We start from the raw sequence: 10,608 nt of genomic DNA, 5'->3' as shown, positions 1-10,608 counted from the left end.
CGCGGTTCAATCCCCCAGCACCACATGCCAGCCAGCCCCGCCCCCTGGTGGGCTGAGCTGGCCACACACACACACACACACACACACAATAAATAAATGTAAAAAAAAAAAAAAAAAAGAAAACACATGACCATCTAATCATCAATTCCATTTATTTATTTATGAATGACACAGGTCTTGCTATATAGTTCAGACTTGTGATCATCCTCTCTCAGCCTTCCCAGTGCTGGGATTTCAGGTGTCTGCCACCATGCCAAGTTTCGAGGCCAGCACGGCATGCTGAGGGACCTGGAGTCAGCATGGCATATGGTACTGGGATGGAATTTGGGTCCTTACACTTGCCAGGCAGGAGCTTATGCTGCCTGGCATCATGTCCCCATCAATAGCATTTTTTAAAAAAATGTATTTGGTACAGTTTCACTATGCAGCTCAGACTTGGTAGTGATCCTCCTGTTTTCAGCTTCCCCAGCAGTGGCATTACAGGCGTGCACCACCACACCCAGTCTCCTTGGCTGGCTCAGCTCGGCTGGGGGCGGGGCCTGCGTGGCATGTGGTGCTGGTGCTCAAACCCCTGACTCTAAGCTTGCCTAAACAGATGCTTAGTACAGTGAGCTATCTTGCTGGCCTTTGTATTCTTGATACTTACAATAAAAAGCAGATTTTTTTCTTTAAAGCATGTCCTTTGCTTCCTGCTTCTACTTTTTCTCTTTTTTTAAAAAAAAATTTATTTATTTATGTATGTGTGTGTGTGGCCAGCTCAGCCCACCAAAGGGCGGGGCTGGCTGGCATGTGGTGCTGGGGGATTGAACCGCGGTCCCTGTGCTTTGCTAAGCTTGTTCTAAGTAGGTGCTTTAGACCACTGAGCCATCTCACCAGCCCCTCTACTTTTTATATGGAATGGCAATTCCAGTGTCAATTACTAGTTACTTCAAAATGAAATCAAATATTCCCCCTGGCTTGCATAGCACTCTAAATTAAAATTCTGGCTGTACTATTTACTGGTGGCAAATTTCAGAATCATTCTTTTTTTTTTAAAAATATTTATTTATTTATTTATTTTGTGTGTGTGTATGGCCAGCTCATCCACCAAAGGGCGGGGCTGGCTGGCATGTGGTGCTGGGGGATTGAACTGTGGTCCCTGTGCTTTGCTTGGCTTAGCTTGTTCTAAGTAGGTGCTTTAGACCACTGAGCCATCTCACCAGCCCTTCAGAATCATTCTTAGCCTTAGTTTATTCATCTTAAAAAGAATATTTAAGGGCTGGTGAGATGGCTCAGTGGTCTAAAGCACCTACTTAGAACAAGCTAAGCCAAGCAAAGCACAGGGACCTCAGTTCAATCCCCCAGCACCACATGCCAGCCTGCCCACCCCCTGGTGGGATGAGCTGGCCACACACAAAAATAAATAAACAAACAAACAAAAAAAGAATATTTAATACATTTATGTCTTAATATTTAGGTTGTGACAATGTATGTAAAGTTTCCAATACTGTGACCTGTGAATAAGGCCTCAACAAATATTATGTTTCTGTAAAATAAGTAATTTAATACTTAGTAAGATGTGTGGTTTGTGTCATGAATGGAACAAGGGGGTGGGGGCAGCAAGCTACATGTACAGGATCAGGGCGGTATGCTGTCAGCAGGCTGACACGGAGACTTGAAGAGACTGAGATAAATCTGTTTGTTTCTAACAACTCAGAAATTCATATGGGGGGGGTGCACGACTGTAATCCCAGCACGTGGGGAGGCTGAGGCAGCCAGAACTACACAGGATGACTCTGTCTTAAAGAAAGAACACAGATGGCTGAATGCACATCAAGCACAGTTGAGTCTGCATGTGCTTTCTTCCAAAACATCATAACAATGTGGCTGCCACAGGACAAACGGCACGCGTGTCTGCAGGCTTGCCTTACAATCTTTGGACAGAACTTTTTTAAAAAACAGGTAAGCTCCAAAATCTCTTTTTTTCCCTCCTGAAGCTTCTGATTTATTTAAAAGTTCAAAAGGAAGAAAATATAATTAACAGGCTATTTCATGCACAGGAGAAACGTAGGGTCTAAATAACTGGTGCTCTCAAGGTCAGGAATCAAAGCAAAAACACTATATCTCAGAAGATCTATTACTATGCTACTGAGACCAGTGTTCCCTAAAAGCCTTGTTGTTATTCTCTGTATAAAACAAAGCACTTGAACCTCATTGGATAAACTAACTACACAATGGATCTAAATTTTGTGGTAGCTACTGTATGCCGGATACACTAGAATAATTTACTTTTAAGATATATCCAAGGAAGGACTATTTAAGGGGATACAGAAAAAAACAAAACAAAACTGGTGATAGGAGTACTAAACAATACAACATTACAGTCATATTTACCTTGAATTATCCATAAGAAAGGTGGCTGGATTGTTAACATTCTCTATTTCATTGGTCAGGGGTTTTGAATGCTAGCAAGAGTATCTTAAGCAAAAGAATGCCAGGTGCAGATTTACTGGAAAGATACTGGAGAGTCACAGGTAATGGGAGCTTGAAGACTGGGTAGTACTTAAGGCAGCTTTGTCAAGAGCTCTGCTGAGACACAGAAGTCAGATGTGTCTTTTAGTGAAAGCATCTGGCCATGACAGGGCTGCTATGACAGCAAATAAATCCAAACCACATTCTCTGTTCGTCCCTTGACCTAGACACAAGGTCAGAAACATCCAATAAGCCACCCACAGGTCACACGGGTTAGTGTGGAATGGAGTGAGGGACCTGGGCTATTATTTTAAGATTACTAGACAAGAGAGTTTCTCCAAATGGGAAGGGGGATGCATACTGAAAAACTACAAAAATCTCATGAGAAATGCAGCTAACAGTCATTTAAAAACTGAAACTCCTTAGAAAAAAGTAACTCATCAAGTCAGTAGAGTCGAACATCAGTGCTTTCAGAACTTTCAGTTTCTTCTGCTTTCATTCTAATCTCAAGCCCTTTTCTGTTCCATAATCTGTTCCTATGAGCCAACCCGTCAGGAATGCTCTGAGCTCAGATGAGTCACTCAGACTGCCAGATCAGGCAGGCTCTTTTGAACTGTGTGTGTGCGTGCGTGCGTGTGTCTGAAGAGACCACTCATGGATGCGAGGCTGGTCTGGCCACAGCATCTGTTAGCCCACTGATCGCCAAGGCTGAGTCAGCCGACCTAGCTGGCTGGGCAGCTGTCATCGCTCCTTCCTGACTACTTCATGTGTGTTCTCCCTGAGCTACGTGCTCAGACACAGATGGAGGAGGGCTGTCCTTCCATCAGTGGTACAGAGGAGAGGCCCTGCTAGAACTGTCTGAGCTAAATTATTCTTTTTTTTGGCGGAACTGGGGATTGAACTCAGGCCCTTGCGCTTGCCAGGGAAGCGCTTACTCCACTGAACCATCTCCCCGGCCCCAGAGCTAAACTATTCTTTGGTAAATTTATAACATAAAGCTTCTGAGAAGCAAAGGTAAGACCCAAAGTGCTGCATACAGCACTTCCTAGTAAGAGCTAGTCTGAAAAAAGCTGTTTCTTTACAATTAAGAGGACTGAACACTGCCTCAGCAAAGGCATCATTCTTTCTTAGATCAAATGGTCTCAGGAAGGTGTCTAAATGTTTTGGCTGATGAATCACAACTCATGACCCAGGGAGCAGTAAACACTGGAAAAGAGCTGTTGCTTTCCTCTCCACAATTATGTAAACTGAGGCGTAATGTAATTATCAATATCATGCTGAACATCTCCTTGGAAATAGATAAAAATACCAATTTTGAGGAGAAAGCTGAACTATCTCCTAGCTGTGCCAAGAGACTGACTTGGTCGAGTACAAGGACTGGGCAGGGTGTACCCTGCTCCCTGAAGGTACTTCCTCCAAAGCCCAGCTCACACACTGCGTAATGCTTCTGAAGTCCAAGGACAGGCTTTATAGTTGTACAGATCTTCGTATGCTAAGAGCCAGGAGCCTACACAAATCCATTTGCTGCTAGTGCTGATAGGTGCAGCACTATCAAGTGCAAATCTTTTTAGATAGCGTTCTATGAACAGAAGCTTCTTTTATTATTATTTTTTTTAAGTTTATTTATTTATTGTGTGTGTGTGTGTGTGTGTGTGTGTGTGGCCAGCTCAGCCCACCAGGGGGCGGCGCTGGCTGGCATGTGGTGCTGGGGGATTGAACCGCAGTTCTTGTGCTTTGTTGAGCTTGTTCTAAGTAGATGCTTTAGACCACTGAGCCATCTCACCAGCCCCTGAACAGAAGCTTCTAATGTGGTCAGGAGCTCTCTCTCATCCCCACGACGCCTTTTACACTATTCCACTGAGATCTCACAGGGAAACATTGGCTCTTGAATTATACTTCCACAGAACTAGGCACCACAGCAATTTTACAAGGTTCTCTGTTCAGTACTCCTCCCCTTCACTGAAAACTCAGGGAGAATAGTGATAGTATTCTGCACTGTAAATTGTCATGAGAAGTGCCAACGCAAACTCCAGATAGGCAATGCCCTCAATTGAGTTTATTTCAAATGTTACAACTGTAACATTTTTGGTTTGGTATTAAAAATTCTGCATAACTGACACCAGTATAGCATCTTACTGTTTATAATCTGCTGACATGTATATTAGTTAGTTTGTGTGTTCAAGCCAATTTGGAGAGGTGAAAATGGAGGTCTCTCTACAGATGATAAATTCAAGACCCAGGAAGCTCTTGTTCTGTACACTGGAGGCTGTATGCTTACTCATTTGCTCTGTCCTTTAATAAACAAGTTTCAATATCACTGTTCAAGCATCATTGAAACAATGAGTCAACCAAGTAGCTCAACGTTTTGTGGCAGTTCTTCTGACTGTACACAGAAGGGGTGCACAATCAAAAGGGTACACTGTGTCCAAAGGTAGTGGTATTATATTCTCTATGTAACCGATCTGCTACAGATATATTAATTTGATTTTTATGTATTTAGTACAGGGTCTACAGGGTCTCACTACATAGATCACACTAGTAGTGATCCTCCTGTTTTCAGCCTCCCAAACACTGGGATTACAAATACCCGCCACACACGCAGTCTCAGTTGCCAGTTCAGTGCACCCTGGGGCTAGGGCTGGCACAGCATTCTGGGGACTGAACTCTGGTCATTGAGCCTGCCTAAGCAGGTGCTTTAGTCTGCTGAGTTACTTGGCTGGCCCTGTAGAGATATTAATTTGTAATTGGTTTTAAGGACTGATTTTTTTCTCATCCTTTCTGATTTATTTATATATTTATTTTTCTTTGTGGTACCTGGGATTGAACTCAGGACCCTGCACTTGTCTGATTAATTTTTTTAATGCATAAAATATTACACAGCTCAAAACTCATTATGATGTGGAACTTCAGTTGTGGCCAAAGAAAGAGTTTGCTGAAATGTCCCTAAAATTATAAAGTTGACAAAATCATTAAGCCAACAATTCTATTCCCCTAGAAACTGACCAAGTCTTACGACAGAGTGGTGCCTACTCATGACAAATGACAACTAATAACATGTAGGAAGGAACCATGGCTGCTTGGGTTCTCTCCCATTCCTGCCTCATCAGGCAGCTTGGTACAAGTAATTCCAGCAGCAAAGCAGCCTGTCACCATCTAGTGTCGCTGCTGGAGACTGACTTAATTTGGAGCAGAAGGAAAGCTAACTGATCCTTAACAGTACTGTCAGGCAGAAGTAGCAATTTCAGTGGCAAGCAGGCGGAGAACCCCAGGGGTTCTACTTAGCAGATGCTACAGCACTGGACAGAGCAAGCAACAAACTGCTGGACGGGGAGGCAGTCAAAGAGGTACCTGACTCTTCTCCAAATCCTCCTGACTGACTGGAGACTGAATGCATGGGAAGTGTTCACATCGCCTTCACCAGGAGCCTGGGCACAGCTGACACGATGACTGTTAGTGCCCAGAGGGCAATAAAAGCGGGCAGACCTGAAAAGTGCCCTGCCTTGAACGAGCATCTGATCCTACACACGTCTACTAAGAGTGGGAGGAAGGCCTTTTGGTTGAAGTGTTCACAATCTCTGGTCACTTATTAGCTAACTGTAAGCTATGCAGAAACTGTATTAACCCAGAAAAAGCTGGGATTAAAAGTAATAGCTAGATAAAGGAAACCCTAATTAGCAAAGCCATCAGTGACGCTACATAATACAGCTGAAAGGAACTGCAGTTTTAACCCAATTAAAATTACTAAATAATAAAAGATGAACACAAATAACTGGCAGTAAGTGGGGAAAAGTCCTTTCAGAGGTGCTATATTACCTATGATATTTAATGTCAACCAAAAATTATAAAATATGCAAAAAGAAGAAAGTAACAGTCAATAATACATAATAAAAATGGTCAATAAAAGCTGTTCCTTAGGGGTTGGGGGTACAGCTCAGTGGCAGAGTACCTGCTTAGCACAAAACAGACCCTGGATACAATCCCCAGCACCAATAAAACCCACAAATAATACTGAATGTAGTGTACACATATGTAATCCCAGCACTCTGAGAGGCTGAGGCAGTTCAAACGCAGCCTGGGCAACTTAGCGAGAACCTCTCTCAAAATAAGGGCGGGGTGGTGGTAGGGATGGAGTTCAGTGCTCTAAGATCAATCCCTAGTACCACCAAATAAAAAACAAAGAAACAACCACAGCACACCACTGTACACCTCAGCACACCACACCACACACCACTAGCTGTCTCGGTAACTTCAGATGTTACTTGGCAAAGATGTGAAAGTAGGTATAAAAACGGTCAAAGAAAACTGTTTAAAGACTGACAGTGCATGATGGTGGTTAAAAATTAGAGAAGCAAGAATGAGACTAATAATACTTTTGTTTTTGTTTTGTGTTGCTGGGAAGCAAACCCAGGGCTTTCAACATGCTAAGTACCACTTTACCACTGAGCTGCACCTCCAGCTCAGCAAATTATTTCATAAGGAAAAAAAAAGTTAATAATGCCTGAAGAGTATTAAAATGGCATACAAATTCATCCAACACACATGGTGGTACTGAAAGAGAAATCGTCATAGAGATATGAAGGCCGGGTATGGTGATGCCTAACTTTAATCTTGGCACTCAGGAGGCTGATGCAGGAGGACTGCTGAGTTCAAGGCCACTCTGGGCTACACAGTGAGTGTAAGGTCTGCCTGAACTGTATTCTGAGACCCTGTCTCCAAAACAAAAACAAAGAAATAAGATCTAATCAGGGCTGGTAGATGGCTCAGTGGTCTAAAGCACCTACTTAGAACAAGCTAAGCTAAGCAAAAGCACAGGGACCGCGGTTCAATCCCCCAGCACCACATGCCCGCCAGCCCCGCCCTCTGGTGGGCTGAACTGGCCACACACACACATTAAATAAATAAATAAAGTTAAAAAAAAAAAAAAGAAAGAATGTAAGCATTTAAAAAAAAAAGATCTAATCATATGTTAGCTCTAAGATACATTTTATTTTTATGTTCTTGTATTTTGTTTATTTATTTTCTTTTTGCTATTCTTCTTTTGAGGCAGAGTCTCACTATACTGTTCAGGCTCGCCTTGAATGTACTCTGTAGCCCAGGTTGCCCTTGAACTTGCAGTACTCCTCTTGCCTCAGCCTCCCAAGTGCTGGGGTTACAGACATGGGCCACCACACTCGGCTTCCACAGGATGTCTTTGAATGGTTCTTTCTCATGTATGTATCCGAGTACTAGTTATGTGGGTGTATATTTTATAATATGGCATACTATGCATGTTTTTATGTTTCTTCACATGTAACTGTAGCTTATATATTTATATATTATACACATTTATATATTTATATATTATATACACTTCTAAGTAGGACATTGAAATCTCCAGCATTTACTACTGTATCTATTTCTCTTTTGAGTTCTATCGGTTTTGCCTTTATGTACTTAGTAATTAGTGTTCGTTACCTATACATTTATGACATATTTTCCTGACTTGTTGACTCTGACCTTCATGAAATGTCCCTTTTTGACTCCAGTAAAATATCTTTTTTTGTTTTCCAAGTAAAATATCTTATTGTGAAACCTATTTGGTTGATAGTATTTTAGGTAGCCACTAAAGTTATTGCTCCTGCTAAAAACTCAATTCTTCATAAATTAACTTGAAGGACCTATATAACTGAGGTTGCCATGCTTCTAAGAAACCGTACAATATATATATATATATACTTGATTTTACAAGTTCTGATGAAGAATTTTATTACTTATTCTCATTTAATTTGGAAATAATAGCTATAACTTAACTGTTTCTGGTTGTTTTTATGGGGGAGTCACTTAATCCCTACAACTTTATGAGATAGGTATTATTATTTTTTATTTTTGGAGAGAGGATCTTACTATGCAGTTCAGGTTGTCTTTGAACTCACTATGTAGCTGGCTTCAAACTTCTGGCAATCCTCTTGCTTCAGCTTTTCCAATGTAAGACAGGTACTATAATAATCTCATTTTATACCAAGTTACCTTATGGAGCTAGGGCAGATCTAACACTCTAAAATTCATTTATTTCCTTCCTTTTTTGTCTTTTTGAGACAGGATCTCACCATGCAGTTCAGCCTGGCCTTGAGCTCACTTTGTAGCCCAGGCTGGTCTCAAACTTGCAATGATCTTCCTCGCCTCCGCTTCCCTGTGTGCTGGGATCATAGGCGTGCACCACCACATCTGGCTAAAGTTCATGTTCTTGACCACAAGACTGTATTCTTTTCCTCAGGTGTGGAAGTAAAGAATTATTTGCAGGAAGCTGAAGCTGAGTAATGTACACAAACTGCTGTAGAAACTGAACACAGAGCTTTTGTGCTTTATTTTCTTGAAGAAAATTCACTTTTAATTCCCCTGCTATCAAAACTAGGTTTAGTGCATTAAACACACTGTACAATAGTACTTTAACGAAGCCCACCAATTGCATGTGCCTGACAGATGGAGGAGAACCTCACGCCAGCCAGTTAGTTTCCATTTATAAAACTACCAGCAGCTCTCTGCTTCCCCCTGTAGTTTTATGAGGTAACTGCTATAAGATAAAGCCTTTCAGTTTTTCTTTTTTTCTTTTCTTTTTTGGTCTTTCTGGGGCTGGGGTTCTGGGTTCTGACACAGCGTCTTGCTATGCAGTTCAGGATGGCCTTGGGCTCACTTTGTAGCCCAGGCTGGCTTTGAACTTGCAAGTGCTGGAATTACAGGTGTGCACACCACACTGAATTTACACCCTTTAGTTTTGTTGTCTTTGGAATCAGTATTTGCCTGACACAGAAGTTATTTTCCAGACTTTATAAGCTAGCTAACCAGAAAATGATTCACTCTTAGGTTTCTGAAAAACAAACTGGGGACTTCTCTGACATCGAGTGCTCCTGAGGAGTGAGGTGTCCAGGAGCTGCAGCATGACCGAGGCCCATATCAACCCAAAACCTACACCCTACAGATGTGCCCTTCACTAAGAAGCTACTCGACTTCGGGCAGCAGTCATGCAACTACGGGCAGCTCTGGAAAGGAGCCCCCGAGGCCACCAGGATCCTCAACGGGGCATCTCGGAGTTCGTGATGGCTGCAGACCTGGAGCCCCCGGAGACCATCCCACACCTCCCACTGTGGTGTGAAGACGCGAATATGTCCTATGTGTTTGTACACTCCAAGCAGGCGCTTGGACAGGCCTGTGGGGTGTCCAGGCCAAGCACTGCCTGTTCTGTCATTATCCAAAAAGGCTCTCTTGGGGCTGGAGCGATAGTGTCTAAGTGTCTGCCAGGCAAGTGCAAGGACCTGGGTTTGATCCCTGTACCCTGTGCCATGCTGGCCCTGAAACTGGTGTGGTGGTACACATCTGCAATCCCAGAGCTGGGGAGGCTGAGACAGGAGGGTCACCATGAATCTGAGCTGCACAGCAAGACCCTGTACCAAATAAATAAATACACAGGAAAAAGGGAAAAAAAAGGAGGCTCCAGCTGAAGTGCAGATCCAGGCCATTCAGCAGCCATCTACTGCGTGGCTCTTGCTCTCAGCCTCTGGCCTCTGCCCTGCTCTCCCTGAGACTCTGCTTCCCAAGTTGTGCATCATATTATCTGTGCTAGCATGTGCTAATTTTAGAAGCTTTGTTATGGGGTGGGGAGATGGCTCAGTGGAATATGTGTTTCCCTGGCAAGAGCAGGGGCCTGAGTTCAATCTCCAGTTCCGCCAACAAAACAAAACAAAACAAAACAAAACAAAACAAAACAAAACAAAACAAAACAAAACTTTCATCATGTAACTCAGTTGTGCTCCAAATTTTCTGTATTTTTTTTTTTTTTTTTGCGGAACCAGGGATTGAACTCAGGCCCTTGCGTTTGCCAGGGAAGCACTTATTCCACTGAGCCATCTCCCCGGCCCCCTTCTTTTGTATTTTTATTTATTTATTTATTTATTTTCAAATTTTCTGATGAAGGAGATTATGGAGCCACAGAGGAATGTGATCAGTGATGTAGAGTTGCCTGGGGAGAGTCACATGGAGAGAAAAAACATTCTCTCAGGCTTTCACAGAGAGCAAATTGGTCAAGCAATGGCCGTGACTCATCCTCATGGCTGACACTGACAAAGGATCTGCAAAGTACGGTACAGGGCTACAGGATAAATCCTGAGGGGACTTGACTGACCT

The 10,608-nt window shown here is 42.8% G+C and overlaps 1 protein-coding gene and 1 pseudogene across 3 annotated transcripts in view; one reads left to right on the top strand and one right to left on the bottom strand.

Moving 5' to 3' along the window:
• The window catches only part of Ttc1 (tetratricopeptide repeat domain 1), a 36,183-nt gene that overhangs the window by 17,435 nt on the left and 8,140 nt on the right, over positions 1–10,608 (bottom strand). The gene's annotated exons all lie outside the window — the stretch shown is intronic.
• Positions 9,366–10,608, top strand: part of LOC105741935 — a 5,815-nt pseudogene continuing 4,572 nt past the window's right edge.

The sequence above is a fragment of the Octodon degus genome, unplaced genomic scaffold (assembly GCF_000260255.1).
Source record: "Octodon degus isolate 3935 unplaced genomic scaffold, OctDeg1.0 scaffold00029, whole genome shotgun sequence".
In the NCBI taxonomy this organism is placed as follows: Eukaryota; Metazoa; Chordata; class Mammalia; order Rodentia; family Octodontidae; genus Octodon; species Octodon degus.
This window is presented reverse-complemented; position numbering and strand designations above follow the sequence as displayed.